The 22,073-nt window shown below is 32.9% G+C and overlaps 1 protein-coding gene across 11 annotated transcripts in view; it reads right to left on the bottom strand.

The window, feature by feature from the left end:
- The window catches only part of LOC132908706 (uncharacterized), a 159,325-nt gene that overhangs the window by 75,679 nt on the left and 61,573 nt on the right, over positions 1 to 22,073 (bottom strand). The window lies entirely within an intron of this gene.

Raw genomic sequence — 22,073 nt, 5'->3', positions numbered from 1 at the left:
GTAATCCAAAACAAAATTTATATTCAAGGCCACAATAATATGGACCTCTCCTTATTCTGAATTTTTTTACTAAATTCTATCCTCTTTGTAACAGTTTTCTTCAGATCACGGATATACAAAAGAAAAGATGTAGAGTTTTTCTTGAAGAAATTACTTCGATAAAATAAAGAAAACATTTTTTACATTTTTTGCTATGAACTTTCCAAATAATCTGATGTGTACTACTAGCCGTGAGTTTTATTAAAGTTACATAAACTCATAAATTTGCCATAAAATTATAGGTAAGACATTGAGAAACATATCGGTGCCTCGATATAAATATTTCGAACTTAAGCGACATGATAATCCGATACATATTTCGTCAGAAATCATCAACTCGCAATGCAATAAACGCAACAAACGAAATACGTTTAATTGAAATTCTCTCATCGATCAAACTGATAACGAGCATCCTTTTAAAACTTTCCTGCGCGAGTTATTCAAAGGGAAATGAACTATTCATAAAGTTTTTCGAGTAAAAATGGAAAATAAATTGTCGTATGTTCCTTGTTTCCGTCGAATGAAACGAGAACTAAGCAATAAAGGGATAAAGTCGACGTTAAGCGAAACAAATATCCGTTTAGATTTCATTTCTTTGATGAAATTCGTAGAAATATAAATTTACGTAAACATCCGCAGTCCGCCAATAATTAAACAAAAATTTTTCAGTCGCCAGATATTACAAATATACTTTGATTTCGATGTTTCATATGTTATACAACGTATAACGCGGTTTGTACGTATTTATATCTTTAGATTTTCCATAATCGTATAAATATTCAAAGTATAATTATGAATATTAACATTCTAACATTGTACGCTTTATACGTAAATAGTATATATTAAAAACATAACAAATACGTCTGTTTCTTTCATTTAAATACTTCAATTAATTCTAATATCGCCTGTCACAGGTGACTCCCATCGCGTCACAAACAGATTTAAGTGTTAAACTCGAAATCTATCTGGGAATAAAGTTGTGAATAAAGCAGAAATTAATTGAAACTCGAGCTTCCTCGGAAAGAACGGTTGACGTAAAGCCAGAAGATTGGTTGGATCGTGGATAGAGATTCTCAGATTCCGTGCTAGCACTGTCCTCTTGTGATTAATGCGAGTGCTATTTCATATTAATTTACCGTGGCGTAATGGCGTACCGTTGACCTAGAATGCGTTTAGGAACTCTGCAGTGATCAAAGGAGATTGTTCGCGTAGCGACATCTCGAAATTTCCAAATGCACGTAGAAACTTGGCAAAGACGCGTGGATTAATTTTTCATCCGTATGAAACGGAAGATCTACAGGATGTGTGCGTGTGTGTGTGCAAAACTCTAAGCATTGGTTCCTCTATGAATCCATATACATAATTTGACATAGAAGTAGAAATACAAATTTGAAATGAATTAGAAAGTAATTTTATATCGGACGAAGGAGGATTGGAAGTGAAATTATTGAGCTGTACTACTTGAAATAAGAGGAAACGATTGATTTTATGGACGTTTGAAACTAATTTAACAAGTTTTGCGGATAGTTTTATCGAAACATGAATATTTAGATGGATTATACAAAACATTAACAAGTTTTGTCTTTTTTATTATTATTGTATTTTTTTTGTATGTGTATTAGAGAGTTTCTGTATTATATTTTTCATGTTCCGCTATAATTAATTTTTCTGGCTAATATAACAACAGTATCATAACACATATAACATCATTTCAAGATGTGATACGTAATACGTAATACGATAAAAGGACACGACAGCAAGGAAACAAAATACATGAGAGATTTATTTGGTGATCCTCGCGTGCTTTTAATGAAATAACCCAATACAGTCAAATCGCAATATCAATTCGTAATATCCTCGATCGCTTGACATTATGACGATCAATATTTAGAATTTTTAAGAAGATAAAGAAATACATGTCTAGCTGGAAAATCAACATAACGTGTGATTGATTGACGTCTATTTTTATTGAACTTTGAAACTGTCTTCCTGTAAGATAATAAGAAACGTGACTCATGGACAGTTTCGTTTGCATCAAAATAATAAATATTCATTGTATCTCAAACAACGTATAATTACATTATAACGTTAAATATTACAATATTAAACAACGTGAAATCACCATAAGCGGAACTATTACCATAACCAACCAACCAAAATTATCCAAAAAGGTAATTCATCTGACAATAAATCAATAGAGAGGAACAACCTCTTGGTCTCTTCCGCAGCATCAACGTAGCCGTGTAAATTTACCCGGAAGTTCGTTATCGGAGCGATGGTAAAGAGAGCACGACCAACTAATGCGAGTGTCAATGGAGGTAAATACGGTAGCCTTACCGTACCGCGTACTACTAATACGCAGGTTGCATTATGTACACACTTGTACTGGTATATTGTGTACCAATAATGCACATCATATTATTATACGCGCTTCACCCATTGATCAACCGATAGGACATCAATCGAGACAATGAAGATAATACGGCGGCCATGGTATACCTCGTGAACTTCCGGCTACGTACATTGCCGCTAGATCATGAAGATTGATCCAGAGACACGTAGCAGAAATCAACTGAACCACAGTTCCGCGTGTATGCGCCTCGTGTTTCCGACGATCCAACGTCAGACGTCGGCTGTTAATTATTTCGTCGCGAACCATCCACGCGGCAACCGCGATAAAGATAATCTGTATCGTGAATGGTCTATTTGGTCTGCTATTACTGGAAATTCGACGTTCTCCGCAAGAATAATTAATGCTAGATACATGTTCGTGTAATTTTATGTTTAAATAGTTATTTGTTTTATATAGAAATACATTTTGATTGTACTTGTTGATGATCATGCTCTTTAATTAAACATTTACTTAAACGGTTAAAAATTATAAGATTTTTTATTGCAAATGTCTTTTATCATACCATCTCTGTAGATCAAAGATAGAAAGGATTAAATTTCCCACGATTTAATTGTCACTATTATTACAATGCCAAACACACCATTTTTTATATCCTAAATATCTACGAACCATTATTATCAAAGATTTAATAATAGTTCTACAAATAATCTTTGTAGTAGAAAATAAACAATTTGTGTTATTTTCTACTCTACAATTAAGATATCTGATTACTGATAAATGATGAAGTGATATGAGTAGGTATAGTATATACACTCCCAACTACCAGACACATGTCATTATCAATGTCACCTCACATGACATATTGATGAGGCCAGGGTTTCAGTGGTCACGAAACGTTATGATACAATTCCCAGTAGACAAAGCTCGAAAGCTTCGGACGATTATAAAACCTAAAATTCTTAAATATTCACTTAGCTTTTCTTCTTACTAAATAAAATGCTAGATATTTACAAGATTCATTATCTGTTATATAATAGATATCATGCTTTAACAACAATGAATAATTCTTGACAGAAAAATTCACGAAGACTTCGTTAATTCCATGTCGACTATCTGTAGTTCTAATGCAGTATCCCATGTAATGTAAGTGTAACGTAAGTATTCCATGTAATAACGTAATGTTGCTGTAGTTGTAAGAAAAGCGATCTTAAGAATCGAGGCAAGATAAAAGAAAGATCACGATAAAAGGGATCGTTTACCATTTGAAATCGAGATCATAGCTTGAAGTAGCTAGTTGTTTTCTACTGAATAATTGATGATTAGAAGAATTGTAGCTTTAAGCAAGGTACTAAACGTCACAGTTTTTTTCCACAAGAGAATATAAAAAATCGTATAACAAAAACTAAAGAAAATATTATGTGTATAAATACAGTAGCGGACAAAAGTTTAAGACGATGATTTGTAAACCGGATTACAAACATCTTATACGCATATTGTTCTTCTATTCGGTTTGTCTCTTTGGAATAACGTAGCTGTATGTTTGACCTTCGTAACCTCAGACAGTCAGTTGTTAAATACAAACAATGTAGGAGTTACAACAGTTAGTTACCGCCTAGCACTTGGAAACAGTGGACATTAGTTTAAGACGATCTGTGTAAAACGTGAGTACGAGTACAGTTTTTGAACATTTTGATTCTGGAATGTCAAAATCATTGTTTAGTGTACCTTTTATTGCTTAAAATTCATTTAGGTAGGAACAGACTATGGGTAAATCAAAGAATTTACTTGAAAACGAAAGGGAACAAATCGTAAGGCTGCGAAAGCAAAGTAAAACCTTCACCGAAATAGCAAATATAGTGAACAGGTCAGAAACAGCTTGTAAACAAGCTTGGTATAAATGTTTAAAGACAGGCATGTATTGCGATCAACCGAAAAACGGAAGACCACGGAAAACAACACCGAAAATGGATCGCCGGATTCATCGATTGAGCGAAAAGGATCGTTTTCGTAGTGCAAATAATATTGCTGCGGAGATAAACTATGAAAACGATACACAAATTAGTGCTAGAACTGTTAGGAGAAGATTAGAAGACTTTAACTTAAGAGGACGAAAACCCCAAAAGAAACCACTGCTGAGTTCTAGGAATCGAAAAAGACGACTTGCATTTGCTAAAGCTCATAAGCATTGGACAAGTGAAGATTGGCAAAAGGTATTGTTTTCTGACGAATCGAAATTCAATCGCGTCTGTTCTGACGGGATACGGTACGTTAGACGTCGAATTGGCGAAAGTTTGAAAACACAGTGCGTTTTAAAAACTCTTAAACATGGTGGTGGCAACGTTATGGTGTGGGCGTGTTTTTCTCGAAGCGGCCCTGGTCCGATATGTCGTATCAATGGAATTATGGACCGTTTTCAATACAAGGACATACTCAAGAACACAATGTTACCTTTTGCACGCAACAATATGAGTGATGATTTTATTTTTCAAAATGATAATGATCCGAAGCACACGGCTCGGGTTGTGAAACAGTTTTTTCAAGAAGAAAATATCACCGTGCTGCCGTGGCCGTCGCAATCACCAGACATTAACCCAATCGAGAATTTGTGAAGCATCATAAAAAAGACAGTACAAGGTTATAAACCGAAAAATTTAAATGAACTTTACTCTACGATTGAAACAGCCTGGAATAATATTACGGTAGATTAATATAAAAAATTAATAGATTCTATGCCAAGAAGATGTACCGAAGGGATAAGAAATAACGGATATTGAACAAAATATTGAATTTAAACAAAAATTGTGTATATTTTTTAACCAAAAATTAATATTTTTTGTATAGTCTTAAACTTTTGACCGACGAAATATTATACAGATTTCGTTCCTTTTTTATAACTTAGCTATTGAGCAAAATATCAAAATGAAATTTTTTTTCTAAGTGTACAAACAAATGTACAATTAGTTAATACCAAAAGTAGAACACCGTATTTATATTTTTTATGGAAAGTAAATCAATTATTTATTTCTTCCATTTCGTCTTAAACTTTTGTCCGCTACTGTATATACTCAGTTGCGATAAAATATTAAATAACAATTACAATTAAATAATACAACAATTAAATAACAATAACTGATTTTTCATTCGATAAAAAATAGAAATAGACCGGCGGTATTTATGCCAGATCCTAAAATAGCAATTAGCCAATGTAAAGATTAAGAAAATCTTTTAGAGTTTTACAAGTAAAATAAAATGATAGCAAATGTAATTTTGCCAACTTTTCTCGTGTCTATTTTTATTTTTTTATGCTAGAACATTTTTAGACATTTTGTTTAACATACAAAATATCCCTCTTTTCGGGAAGGAACATAACAATCTTCTACAAGAAGAACTTTGTTTTCGTTAGTCCAGAAGATCCCCTTAGTCTCATTTAAATAGTCTCAACTTGTAATTCTCTGGTCAAAGAAATCATTACCAATGCCGTGAATTCTTCCACGAAACGTAATCCCGTCTGAGAATCGAGATTCTATTCAATGGTAACGCAATTGAAAAAGTTTTTTGTAATTGTTGAATGCAACTGAAAGAAGATCGACTCAAGTTCTCTTATTTTCCACTGACCATACTCAATTTATTTCATTGCTTCCGAGCAAACTCCGTTGAAAACGTACATTTTTCTACCTCCGCTTTCATTTATTCTCTAAAATTGATTTTCGTTTTAAACGGGGCGCTCGGAGAAGAAGGTCCTTTAACGAGCTAACAACTTGTCATTTACATGCGTACGATGGAACTATTTTCTAAATTAAAAACAGATAATTATTGAAAATAAATTGCATCAGTTCCATTTGAATTACATCCGATTACAAAAAGCAAATTGATACATTTTATTTCTTGTAAATATGAACATAAAAATATATAGTATAAATATAACCACATACTAAAGATCCTGTGAGATTCTATGAATAAAATAATACGTCTAAAACCCAGATAACTCGAATATCGAGTTAACTTGCCTGACTATCAGTGTTAATTAAAAAATAATCTGGAAAGTAACTTCGAGGTCGAAGTTATACTCTGGAAATTTCATGAATAGCCTAAAGACATAAACTGAAAGTCGAAGGGCAGTCTTGACACCTGTTTAATAATTCTATCCTTTACTGAAACACGTGTATTCTACATCCAATTTTAATTTAATTCTATATCCTTTACAGAAACACGTGTATTCGATATCGCTTGAATTATACAGAAAAAGAAAAAAAGAAATACTGCTCAGTTGATATACTTTAACGAAACACGTGAATATGTCTGTTTAGACAGCTCTATTTAAACTCAGTGATTTTATGCGTTCCATCAATTTCTATCCCTTGAAATGATACTCGCGTTTGACCCAACTTCCCCTAATGGTTTTAAGGTATGTCTACACTCAAGACGTTTCCCTAGTGAATAGCATAATATCAGAAACCGACATACGTTTCGTTCAAGGCGAAACATTGACCTCACTTCGCTTATCTCGTCCTTCCTTCTTCCTTCAAATATAAATAAATAAAAGAAACATTTTTACATTTCTTATCTTGTTTTCGTATTTGATCGATGCGTATCAAACTCATGAATATAATAATAGAAATTAGGATATTCAAATTTATAACTTAAATAATATTTCAAGGATATGTTTAATCATCCTGATGCCGCAAAATTTCTAAACAACGCACAAATTTACTACGTATTAAACATTTAAATGTATTTAAATGTACTTACGTATAATTCTCAAGAAGATATTAATTATTAACACATACAGTAGGATAGTAGAAGAAAGAGAAGTGACTGAAAATTATCGAGTATTCTCGTGTTCTAAGGATATAAAAGAAGTTACATAGAGAGCTATAAGACAGATTTATAAACAACTACATATACTATACATACGAAAGAACAAACAAAAGAACAAAGAACTCTTCCGATAGGCAATTCCTATCGATGGTCACACTCAATTAGACTGGACGACCGCTCAAACCGAACGTTCGCATTTTCCAAGCCACTTTCCTTGATTACTGCCAACGACACGAGGCTCGAATAATTCACCAGCTCGATTACACGCCGTGTATACCGTTCGAAGAGCTCGTTGGCCATGACCGTAACGCGTATAAAAGCACAAAGTGTGTTTCCGCTTCGACGATCGTTCGTACAGGATGTTTATTGCAAGCCTCGTTTGCTGTCCGAAGGGATAGGAAACGCACGAGAACGAAGGAGTCGTTTCTGTGTTCCCTTTGATTAACTTTCAACGACATTGCGGTCCTCACCGCAGTTTCCTTTGACTCTTCAAGATTTTTCTGATATGTCACACTCGTTCGTTCCTTTCGTACCGAACGAAAACAAATAACAAAGTATTTAAGTAACGAAGTAAATATGTAACAAAGTACCTGAACGATTAGCATGGAGAATTTTTGTGTCCTTATCATGTTCACAAGTTTGTATACTATGCAGGTGTAATGCAATATAATTTGATGATGTGTATTGCATAATATTATAATATAAAATGTTATTTGATGTAAGATGTATTATTGCAAAGTATTCATTGTATTACATTTTATGTTGTATACAATTTTTATATAGGATATTCTATGTATATACGATAAAATATTTTGTAACATTGTAATTATGTATGTACACTACAATTTTGTATAACGACATTAAAATATAATTTCTATTATTAGGTTGTTCGAAAAGTTTCTTTTCTTTCATAAGATGATAATAGATAAACCATAATTTCTGTTTTATATTATTTTATTGAATTAGGTATGATCTGTTTCGTTATATTTCTATTATTATGTTCGTGCATAATTCAATAAACTATTATAAAACAAAAAACATTGTGCATCTACTATTTCCTTATAGAAAGAAAGAAACTTTTCGGACAACCTAACATATAATTTCTCGACAAATTTTCAACTAAAAAATGAAGACATCAAGAATGTTGTTATTCTGTTATCGCTATTCGTATTTCCTTTGTTCTGTAATCTTGCTAAATTTTCAATCGCTAAACCACGAATCCACAAATCAATGATTAGATCAATTCATTTTTATGATAGTTCGGATACCGTAAAGTCTCGCCAAAAGCGAAAATTCCTCTTTCCTAATATATTCCATTTAGTCTGTCAATTGGTGATCGAGACTTCATAAATGGTAATTTCATGCGCTGGTTGAACATGCACGAACTCACAAATCTCTTTGTCCGGTATGCAAGCAAAGCGCAACACGTGGCCACGGTCGATGACGAGAAGCGTCTCGTTTCGGAAAAAAATACGTGATCAAGCTTGACGATTGCATATTACAGCGTATAGATTCGTTTTATTGAAAAGGCCGATGACAAAAATGGACGTCACCGATGACAAAATCGTCGCATCGGAAAGTCAATGTGAAAATATGGGAAAAAGAACGCAGGACGTGACGAATTGTGTTTTCAGTGTTTTCAGTCGCAAGTTTTGACACATTCGGGCAGTAGGAAATATTGTCCCTCGAATAAAGGTCAATTCAATGTTTATATTGTTTACAAAGTTTTAACATTTGTCTTTTTTAAACTTCGTCCGGACTTTAATAAATGATATTTATTAAGACTATTAATTGTTTGGCGTTTAATTGAAATAGAAATCAATTGATTTCTAAAGTAGAGAAATAAATCGTCGTTTTAGACTATTTTAATGATACTGAGATACTTTAGAAGATGATTTTCCATTAAAATTATTTATATACACATGTAAGAAAATAAAGAAAAATTCTATCTGAGAAGTCTACGTAAAATTTCATGTAATTTCTTCTTTTACTTCATAAATCAATTCCTTTCAAATATACTCCAATTCTTAGCCCAATCTCAAGTATTCCCTCAAAAACAACGCTATAAAGAATACAACGTACATACAAATATATTATACAATAGAAACAACGCTATCCATGAAACACCTTGCATCGTTCGTTCAAAAAGCACAAAGTGTATGATAACAATTTGTATCCTAATTTTAAAGAATATTTTTAAAACGATACCAGAGACGATACGAACGTTCGTTCTCGATTAGAAATTGGCCATTTTATACGAAATTACATCTGCATATTCTTATCGAGAAATCAGCTGATTCGTATCCTTCGAATAAGTTTTTTTCAATTTCAACGATACCTTTAAAAGTCACAAAAAATACATAGAAACACCTTGCACCGTTCGTTTTCCGTTAAATACTAGAGCTTTCCCGTGAAATCGATCATTCTCTGAAACGTTCGTTTCGTTTCGTTTCCAAAAACAGAACCGCAAAAGCTACAGCTGCAGGCGACATGAGAAAAGATTTCTACGGGAGAAGCACGAGCTGTAAGCGTCAGCTTGCTCTGCTTGCTCTGCTTGCTCGCGACCACGAAGCGGACAGCTTTTACCGACGATCTTTTTCAACGTCCGTTAGCTCGAAGACACGAGCTACTCTCTGCGAACTCGAACGAGATTCAGGAAGCTCGACGAGCGTGTAAACTTTTAGCGGTTACGCGCACGAACGCGCGACCAGCGTTTGGCAGAATGCTCGGGAAATTTATGGAGTGGATACCGAGCAGTGAAGCTTTGTGAGTATTTCTCTACGTGTTAAATGTATTTGAAGGATTTTGGAAAGTAACTCATGGTAAAATCAGGTAAGATAATGTCGTTTATTATATGGTTATTATCGTCTGTAAGATCATTAAGTATTCTCAATTGCTTCATACGTCGAATATTTTTTCAGAGATTTCTACTTTTAAGAATCTTTCGATTGAAAAAGATGCGAGCTACTTTTTATAAAAGGCTAATAGAAATCAAAGGAATAAACTAACGAAAACAATGAAAATCGAAACTAAAAGTAAAAGAACTAGTAGAATATCTATCTTTTTTCCATATCTATCCTAATTCTATCCTTTTAACTAAACTGCGAATTTTCATGAATTTGTGAGAAATTTGAAGATGCAAAAATGTGTATAACGCATATTATACTCGTTATAATATTTAATGAAGAAAGCAAATGTTTGCCAAAGTCTAATTACTTTAACTATGATTATAAAAATATGAATTTTTGCACAAATATTTAATTAACAATTATCCAGAAGAAAACCTTGTACTGAGCAAGATTCTAACTTCACAATCGTAGCTTATTAAGCCGTTACCACGGCAATGATCAAAGCTACAAAAGTTTCCAACGTTCTATCTTTAAAATGTAATTTCAACTTATATAACCGTGTTTCCTTTGAGTTCGCGTTTCAAACCTGCATAGAAACATACCGCGAATATTCGAAATTCATCCAACGGTTAATCGACGCTGGCATGAATCGATCGTTTGATATCAGATAGCAATATATGACAGAGAGGCGAACAATAATTCGCGTTATGGATGCCAGTTGTATTTGAAATTTTGCTAGACGATGTGCAATTAATAAATAGAAGGGGAGGAAATGATCCGTGGAAACGTGTTGCGTTACATCAGAAATAATATTTGTAATTAGATATTGCATTAATGAAGCTCGCAATTGGTAATCCTCCGAACAGGCCGCTATCATAATGCGCGTAAATAATTGCATTTTGACGAAATGTACCTGTCCTGTTATTTGCCGTTTGCTTGTGTTTGCCGACAGAAATGACATGGTGTGTAAGTTACTCATTTATTTACTCGAAAATTGATTACGGAACTATATATTAAATTTATGAAATTATATGAAAAATTGTGAGAGCTATCATAATAATTAATTCGAACGTTCGATAGCTACGTAGTATTAAAAAATTAGAACACGAACATTTATTGCGGAACTATCTATTAAAACTATAAAACTATATTAAAAATTATTTAACTTACGACTAAAACTTCCAATGCAATTTATTCAATTCGTCATTTTGTCTCGAGGTCCCTTTTTCCAGACAATTTTAAAATTTCTAAATTTACTAACACCATTATTCGATAAATTATTGTACAAGAATAATCTGACGTTGGCCAAAATTGATACAAGTTATTTACGACTCAACGATAAAGTTAAATATTAAAGAACTACCAATTTCGCACAATTTTCTCAAGCCACACAAACCTAACTCATTTCTTTATTATTGCCAAGCACGTTTATTTATTCATCGAGCACGTTTTACCGCTCTATGGCAAATATAAAGCTAAAACGACACAATACGATTTTTCATGAAATTTTCGGAATTCTTCTTAATAAAAGAATAAAGCTCCCGTAAAAAGCGTTATCTATTCTGAGAAATGTTGGGCTTTACCAGGTGTTCAAATGTAATACAAAATATCTTATATACTGATAATATAATTATTAATAGCCTTCACACTATTCCTCGAATTTTTACGCTTCAATCTTATTTTCATGTTAGCAAACAAACAAAATTTTTAATATTTCAAGAAGGTAATTAACTTAAAATTTAAACAAGAGATCGTACATACCAATAAAAATTCTTTTAAATTTTATCCAAACTATATGAAGATATTCCATAACGTTAGAAAAATATAACAATTGAATCAAAAATGACCAAAAGGATGCAGCAGCGTTAAAGACCAGACCACCAAAAGTGATCCAGAATTTAAAATAAAAGAACCGATTCTAAATCCAGAAAAAAATAAAAAAAAAAAAAGAAAATCAACACCGTTCAATAAATGCACGATTGAGTGATTCCAACGATGCAAATCGATTAAGTGTTAATTACACAGTGTCCATCGCATTCGAGCACATTGCGTTGGCGTTCACGTCGTTCCCACGCACGCATAATCCGATCATGTTGAACGCTAACGCAGCTCTGTACCCAATCTCGATGTTCCATTTCCATTTTCGAAACGGGAATCATCGCATCTTGCCAACCGCTTCACGGCATTTCGAACCGCTGCCAACTTTCCATTGTTTCAACCCGGCCATTTGTCCCGTACAAAGAACCGATTTTATCGTACACGAATATTATTTATTTACGAAACAAAGATTACTTTTATCCTGGAAACGTGTTTCGTAATTTGTGATGGTGCTTTTCGCGATTTTGCCCGCCAGAACGAGTCACGAAGTCACGAGTTAGTGGATCTCGTTTTTCACCGCTTTTGTTCGCGTTACTCCGCACCGTATGCATGACAAATTTTAATTGGAGATGTTGTCGCTGTGAGAAATTATAGTTTCGTGTTTGCTTTGGGTTTCTACGTTGTACGCGAGTTTGCAGCGTAGCAGATGTCGTGCAAGTACATGCGAATTAGATACATTGAGGAATAGGGGTGTTGATAAGAGATGATCAATATTGTGATAAGGACTGGTTATTGTTCCGTTATCGTATCCGATCGTTGTTTTTACGTAAACGAGAATTTTGAGCGATCGTTCATTACCACTAAGCAAAATCGAGCTTCGAGAAGCAGAATTTTACGGATACACTGAGAAACCTGACCCTGGATAAGCTAGTGATTGTTTTGTGAAAAAATGTATCATCTTTATTGTACAGTGTCATATATTCTAGTCAACCATAGTCAAACTGACCTCTTCTAACATTAGATATATACCATTTACATACGCACACGACTTACGAAGTAATTAAATAATTTTCAATTCATAATATTATAATTTATACATTTTCTTTATATAAGATCCATTAATTGTATTCTAAATTTGTGTATTTATCTGAGGGTATATATAACAAATAGATAATGGTATCGAATTTTTATTACTATGGAAATGAAAATATTTTTAATTATTTGCTGATCGCTACATTATATTAATTCATCGTTTCATAAATACACATTCACGATTTTATAGAACACGAATGCATATAAATAAACACGAACAAATAACTGTCCCAGATACGAGATGTATGAATCTGAAACGAAATCATTTATGATCTTTCTTTCCATAGAAAAATTCTTATCGCAACTTTCGAAATCGTCGCATCAAAAATAATATCCGGATGCTTTTTAACGGCGACATACAAGGCACAACACCATATAATATTACAAAAACGTTTCACACTTTGTCGCCATTGGTTAACACAACCACAAGCTACCAAGCGTGTAATAAATCCGCTTCATGTGGCTTTACGCGTAGCTCTCTGCGGTTAAGACTTTTTAGAGCGATTTTCCAGGATACTCACGGTTTGAGAATATGCTAGTTACGTTGAACGAGAAAACCCAATAAACGCCTGCTAGTGCCAAAGAATACTTAAACGGACCTCGTATCGCTGGTTCGTCCGAGGAAACCATATTTTCCACGTTTCCACGTTCGTTGTCGATTATATCGTCAACCAAAGCGATCGCCACGAGCCAATTAAGTTTATACGACCGGCAACTCGTTTACCGAGGTAACCGTGGACGCGCTAGCAGAGAAACACACGCGTGAAAATTGATTTACTTCCTAGCTTGCGTCGACTCGTGTTGATACGGAACACGAAGTCATAGTCGTGGATTATGGAGCGAGTTACGATGGTCAATTATGTTGATTCACTGAGATTCAGTTCTCGTGGATAGGATTTCGTTTCAGAAATAACGATATGAGGTTAATTTTAGTTAATTACTGATATAATTTTGTTTCGCTATTAATAATGTCGTTTGATAAATAACTTTGCAATGGTTTAGTATATTTTTGTGAATGAAATAATTGAAATTTTGTGCAATGCAAAATGAAGAATAAAGTGTGATTAAAGTTTATCGGTTTTGTTTCGTTAGATAGTAATGTTTTAATACTATTAGGTATTAAAGTAAGTAATAGAATTTGTATAAAATTTGTATAAGAATTTGTATAAGTAACTATAGAACATGTAGAAGGTTGTTTTCATTCAATCCCTATGTATAAATATATTATATTACGACATAGTAATTAATAAATTCAAATTAATTTGAAAATTTCTACACAAAATTACTACTACTGTTTCGTTCACTCGCGGAGAGACGCGATCGCGAGGAAGCACGTCAACGGGGGTCGTAAATTCCCGTTACGATTAGACAATCGATAATTAAGATAGTTAAATCGAATATGACACTGATATAACAAATTATAAGTTACAGTTTATTCCAACAACTTCGTAATGAAGATAGTTACACTGGTGCGTATGTATAAGTAAAGTATGAGTTGATAGAGAGTAATTGTAATTTCTAAGTGCAAGTTGGAATGGTGAAAGGTCGAAAACGGAAGAGCAACTGACTCTCTATGAAAATGATGCTGCGGAGGAAAACTTGTGATGGGTGGATCCACGGACATCGGATGAGCTGATTCGTTAAAGATAGGGTTTCGCTATGATAGTGAGGGAAATAGGCTTCGTTGGTAATTGGTTAATTTTCAAGGTTGGTGGGTGAGGAAGGGGCTAACTGTCCCTGAGAGAAAGTGGCGAGTGGGAAGCATCATACTTGAGAAAACGAACTTTCCCGAATTTTCCCGTAGTAAACAATAAACTGTTAGGAAACGAATCACTAAAGAGGTGTTTGTTCGATCTGAAGGACCTCAGCTGGAATTTGCTAAGATTTATGATGGGTCCTTAAGGCTACTGAGGGTACGCTGTGAGGATGTGCGGACATCTGGTTGCCAGTCTGCCCGCGGTATGTGGCCTAGTCTAGGTAGAGAGTTGGCCGACGTAATAAGTACCGTTATTATTATTTAATTTTTTATTGTAACAAACTATATCTTCTAATTTTGTGTCCTAATAAAGTAGTAAAAGATATGGAATACAGGTGTTCATAGGTACAGTAACGAAATAATTATAAAATACGTAAAATTCTTTTCTTATTTGATTTTTCTTTATAAAGTACAGTCGATAAGCCAAAATGAATTTCAGAAATTAAGTGACTCAATTTTGAAATAAGGGTAATTTAAACTTCATAACGGTATTACATTTAGCTTAACTTCCTAAAATGCATGAAAATCCGCCAAAAAGATAGAACTAATTACACGAACGTACTGTCGAACAATTTGTACGAACATACATATGAACAGTGCTGCTACAGTGAATAAAAGCATCAGGAAACTATATCGATCGACAGGTATCTATGCAACTCTGTACACTTTATGTACTTCGTCATCAATCCTGTCAATTATCATCATTGATATCCAATATAACACAACGTGGCTCGGTGTAACTACAATAGGAACATGATTAAGCTAAGCAATCGAATCTATGGCTAAAACAAATCAGTGAATATCAAAGAAGAAGTGATTGAAATCGTATTTGTTGATTAAGTTAACTTTGCACTTTTTAAATATCTCCATTGTTTAGTTTTTTGAAACATTTAATGCTGATATGATAGTAAATTTTATAGAAATTCTTATATTTATATTACATCGTGTAATTCCAATCAATGTTAGAAAGAAATAAGAGCCATAATACGCAACAAGCAACATATAAAAATGAAACCTTCATCCTATACACATTGATCTAAGAACCAAAAATTAAACTAATAATTTGTAGGTACTATAGATTTGAAACAAACATCAAATAGAATTTACTGTAAAAGAACATCCTTCTCGTTCTTTGCTTATCTCTAACTTCTTTCTCTTTTAATTTCAACTATAATTCAGAACAAAATAAGAACACTTAACAGTACATGATAGAGTACGTGACCATAAATTATGTTAGATCGCTTCGACAATGCACCGTATAACACATTATACGCCCATAAACACGCGTGTACACGCGTATCAGTAAGGTAATTTCATCGAATAGTCTCTTATGTCACGACATAATTAGATCTGCGTTGAAATTGATCGGGTGTTTTTGCGGACATAGTTAAATGCATCGATGGCCGCTATGGAGACCATAAACAATTATATACTCGCTATTCTATTCTTTGAACGCTGTTACCAGCGTCACCGTGAATATCGAGCTTCCAGACGACATTGTTTATCGAATATAATGGATGAATGCTTTTACATTCAAACCAATCCATTTACGAACTCAGTCAATTTCAGTTCCATGCGATTCGATTCCTTACCTATACGGCTCAATGATTTCCATTGATCGCCAGTATAACCAAGTTGTTGCGATAAGTTTAAGATTTCAGAATCGTAATTCAATATATCTTGCCAGAACATTATTATTAGACTGATTATTATTATGCAAATTTATATTTTTATGAACATAATTAAGGAAATAGAAATTAAACATACAGACTCGTTTAATGCATTAAAAATTATAATGAGTATCGTAGTTACTTGTTGTGTTCTATATATTTTTGTATATCATTAATCATCCACAATTAAGCATTCACACCAATATCTTCATATTTCGTGTAAATGTATAAAAATCTGCGGTCCAGTTGTTATGACAATGATTTGACACAACACGTTAAATTACGATTTAATGCAATTTGATGTCCTCTAAATATGAAATGTTATGCATGTGACCGTAATTATTATTCAAACACTTTATTTATTTCTCTTACTAATTGAATATTCCATATTGAAAACTTGGTAAGGATGCCTTGAAGCTGAACAATTAACGAGATATTTAATATTGATTCAGCTCGTTAATTAATTGATTAATTAATACTGATTAAAATGTGGGTGTAAGGATCCAAGATTTATTTCGGAATGGACGACGTATAAAACACGAGACGTAGAAGATAATTTAGCTGTCGAGAAAAGTTTCGACGATATCGAGTAAGTGGAGCACAAAATTTGCGAGGAAAAATATCGTCAGAATATTCACACGAAAGAATATAAAAGTTTCTCTCTCATTTTGTTTCCTTGGTATGTATCGACAAAATTTATATTAAATTACTATTTCTTGAGAAGACACAGGTAAACAAAATCTTTTTAATAACTTGTCAACTCGTGGAAACCAGATCCGATTTGAATCTGTTTACACATAAAAATTATACATATACGGGCTCATAAAAATGATAGAAATCTTATTTTGTATAATATATTCACAAAAGATACATATTTACAACTACACGAATTCTAAGAACAAGAAAGTATGAATTTTAGATGTGAGATTAAAAGAGAATATTTTTCTCTATCTATTACGTAGAATATTTGTTTAAATAGATTAAACGCATTTAAAAGTTACAATTAAAAAGATAAAAATTAATTCTTTGATTTTAGGTATTTCATTACTAATAAACATTATCATATGTATAGTGAAGTATATTGTATCTCGATTTTCATAATAAATATTTTAAAACCGAAGTACCAAAGATAATGAAACATTTGTCGATTTATTCTTTCATTGTCCTCTATTTACAAACGACAAGAAAGAAATTTAAAAACTGTTCCATTGAAATTAAATTCGCCATTCAGCCGTTCAATATTAGCTCCAATGAACTGATGTCTCATCGATTTCATTTCGATGTCCTTTATTGATGATTATATCGATGAACCATTTAAAATTGAATATTACAACTCGTGTACATGTTAACATTTCAATGCACTGGTATATTTTATTCATATTCTGTATTCAACTGCTCTTTAACCATAGATACTGAAAAGTATAACTGAAATTAAACGAGCAATCTGTCCCTCTGTCTATCTTTGTTTGTTTCCATGTTGCCCATTATGTGTATTTTATGACAATAAATTGCGATTCTCATTGTGTTCGAACAAATATTAATGCTTCACTTGAAATTTCTGTACAAAGAGGCTCGTGTTTCTGTTCGTGGAATTCTTTCCGCCTATATAGGATATTTTCCCGGCAATTCATTATATTATATTATTGTATGTAATGGATATTACAATTTGTAATTGGTATTTGATTTGTAGAAACATCGTGTATCAACAAATTTCATTATTTGCAAAATATGAGATCATTAACTAGAAATTTCTTAGGAGCTTTCAATTTCCTGAGACTTTTGTACGCAATTGAACTGATATTATTACAATAGCAACAAGTTCGATAATGAAACAGATTTATCGAATTACAAATCGGCTGATTAATTGTAAAATTATAAAAAACAAGTCCATAATCCACAACTTGTAATTTTCCGATTCTTTGCTATGTATTATTAATTACTAAATTAAAAACTGATGTTACATTATACGTATGATTATTCTCAAACTTCTGTAAAGTGTCTTTAAAAATATGAGTCTGCATAAAAATTCGTCGTCTACCCATCGCTTTAATTCGCTTTTCAAATAACTGAAAACACGTTAAGGATCGACCATTCTAACATTAAATATCCTTATCAAAACCAATCTCATTTGCCTAATTGATATCCTTCATCGTTCCTTGTTTCCATTATAACATAAAGCGATGCGATTAATCAGGTTATACCAACCAATTATTATCTGCAGTCAAAGGTCCTCAGGCAGAAATAATACAATCTAATATCCACCTTTCTCTCGCACAGAACACAGTCGCCCGAATCTCCATAATTTGACGAACAATTCGACCAAACAATTCGGCCAAACAATCCGCGTAAGCACAAAAGCTAGTCCGTTAATTTCCACCATATCTGAACACCATCAAAGGCATGGCGAGTTGCTTTTGAATTTACAACATGATGGGGGTGAGTCAAGTTATGGCCAAGGCATGTCGACTTGCGGAAAATCCCTCGTACCACGATCAAGCTCAACTTCCGGCCGCTCCTAATTGACTTCCAACACGTGGAGACGTTCGTGCCACGCGAAGGCCAGTTTCTGGCTGTATTAACTGACCCACTCTTTCCTTTCAATCCGGGTTAACGAGTGCTCGCTAGCGAATGTTCAACAGTTAGCTCGTATATCACGAATCGTGCTGACTTTATTGTAAAAACGAAGCCACGTGGAAAATGATTCGATCATAAATCGAATCGGGGATTAACTTCATATGGCAAAGATATCGAAGTAAATTTGTGTTACAGTAATTAAGGAGAACGCAAAGAACACGGGACAGGTCTTGTCGAATTTTTTATCTCGATGTTACTGTGAAATTTTATGAATAGTCAATCGACATTTTTGAAATCTTTATTATACTGGAAGAATATATGGATACTTAATTTCGTAGTCAAGTGGGAGGACAGTTCTACGAATATCATTAAACTTGAACGTTGTATATCTTGTCCTTCTCCTGTGGTTTTCGAATATTGAAAATATTGTTAGTATAAAAATTGTAAAATTTATAAATAGATTGATGAGCGAGGCTTCTTTGTGAATAGAGATGTATCTATATAAATTAATTTTTTCTTTCTAAACATTAAGCGAATCGTAAGGTAAATATCCTAATACTACTGTACTGAAAATTCATTACTTTATTCATAAAATTTATTCTTTAGAGGAAGGTACATGAGAGAAGATTCGTCTTTAATATTTTTTTTTTTTTTATAGTGTGTTATGGTCTAGGACGTGATAGGCTAAAATTATTATCGACGACAACTCGTTCATTAGTGGTTTCACGTACTCTAAAACCACCAAACCGCTTCCTGAGGATCCCCAAACCGAACGCGGTTATTGGTATTTTACACGCGTTATGCTGCACTAATATTACATGGTTTATAAATTGCGTAAGATAATATAATGGTAAAAAGGTAATACTACCAGGCCTCCGTTCTATGATCCAAAATGTTTCCATTCTTTCTTTTTTCAATATTTATCAATCACGTTGTTTTATTTAGATATTATTTTCAAGACACAATTAGGATCTCTAAAACGTTTTATTGGATTTGACGTAAAAATACAGTGTTAAAAGTTGTATGAATAATTAATTAAAGCAGTAAAGCAATTTTTCTTACTTTTCTTGTATGAATAAAGAAATAATGGGCTTTTAAAGATAATTGCCTTTTATAGCTCTTAAAAGTAAAGTACAGCTCGAGTGAAAGTCATTTCTCTTGATTGCATATATCTAAAGGAAACATTAAACTCTCCACCATAAAAGTATTCGATAGAGAATGATAGAACACGAAATCTAAGGTAGCAGTTTTAAATTTGTAACTTAAGATGTCAGACTTGTCATAATAAAGTGAAATTTCATTTAATATAATATCTTAAATGTTTAAGACGAATGAACGTATACTAGGATCATATGTAATTGGAAGAATTCCAACGATAATGTATTTATAATACTCCATTTTATGCAAAATCGTATTTTTATAGAAACAACTAACATGAATACAAGTGGGGGTCGAGTATTGATTCATTCCACTCTCTAATTACTATATATAATGAGAAATTTACATTGGCAACTTTATATATATATATATATGTATGTATTTTACCATATACAGTCTAATGATAAATAATAATGATTACTAATATCAATAACGTAATAATAATAAAATGCTTCTTATAAAAGGTTGATATTACCAGAATTATCTTTGATAGTTTAAAAGCTGATGTACACACGCGACGTACATTTATAAATATAATCCTTCTCAGATTTCTGTAACATTTCAAAGTCTATTTTGTCAGAATACTCGAAACTTTCTATAGATCACTCGAGGCAAATTCACGGAGAACACGCGTGGGTATCATTGAACTTCATTACAAAGTTCTCGTCACTCTGCTAATCTCTCAAAGAAGTAGATTCCGTCGAATCAGCTTTAGAATTCGAGATGCTTACACTCGTAGAAGCTATTAGGCGCCTGAATCGATCCTGCTAACATCTATATTCAAGAACATCCTTCTACGACCGCGTTTCACCCATGAAAATCCTATAAAAGGATTATTGAAAATCATCTATTCATGATTTCCTGCCTCACACGCCATTAATCTTTATATTGGGAGTTGCCACTATTATATGCCATTTCATGAATTATATGTAAAAATTCCAGAGGAAAATACCGTTGGACTAGCGTGGAAATATTTTTTAGAATAATTTTCTTCTCTACGTTTTAACTCCCGCCATTTAGAAATGCCAGGAAATATTATGCATTTCGAATGGCAAAGCTGATATTCCTATCACACCACTGCGATTTTCATTCGAAATAAAAGTACGAAATGAAAGCCTGGAATAAAAAGCATACCATGTTTTATCTAAACTGTTATATTTATTTTGAAAGCAACTTATACATTTGCAAAAAATGACGTTATTTATATCGCGAACAAATAAAGAACTTTTACCTAATTGTTCTACTTTAACCAATATTCTTCAATGAAATAATAATACCCAAGCATTTTCGTCAGTTAGATATGTTTATAATCTACGTATCTATTCTTAGAATATGATATACCTCCACATAAAATGATAAAATGATACATCGTTTGAGCAATAGCTCTCCCCAACATTTCATTGAAACAATTCCGAAGCGTTTGCGCGATCTTATGTACGATTAGCTTATATATATTCTGAAAATTAAATTTATACGGGGAAAAGTCTCGTATGGAAGTTCCGTGCCATATTCGCGATTCAATTTTTGAAACACGTACGTCGCATATTTTAGAACGTTCTTGGTAATCCTTTATGCTAGCGCAGTGGCATATGACATTTTATATTTTATAAACACGAGATTACTTCAATGGACAGACCAAGTGAAATGGCATTTGCGAACGTAATAACAAAACCTGTTTCACCAAGTATCTATTATGATTATTATTCAGCAGAGAATCATATAAATTTAAATGAAATATACAACGAAGTATCGGCTGAACTTTTTAAACCACTTTCAAGTAACTGATTTGTTACTTGAAACTTATATTTATAATCTGTGAGTTAATCCATCGGAATAATACTGCAGAAACTCGGCCTGTTATTTTAAATAATATAATTTATATAACCATAACTTAAACCCAATATGCAAATCCTACGCATAACGTATCAACGTCTAAATTCAATGAG

Source organism: Bombus pascuorum, chromosome 7 (assembly GCF_905332965.1).
Source record: "Bombus pascuorum chromosome 7, iyBomPasc1.1, whole genome shotgun sequence".
NCBI lineage: Eukaryota > Metazoa > Arthropoda > Insecta > Hymenoptera > Apidae > Bombus > Bombus pascuorum.
The sequence above is the reverse complement of the archived record's forward strand: the minus strand, read 5'-3'. Positions and strand labels throughout refer to the sequence as shown.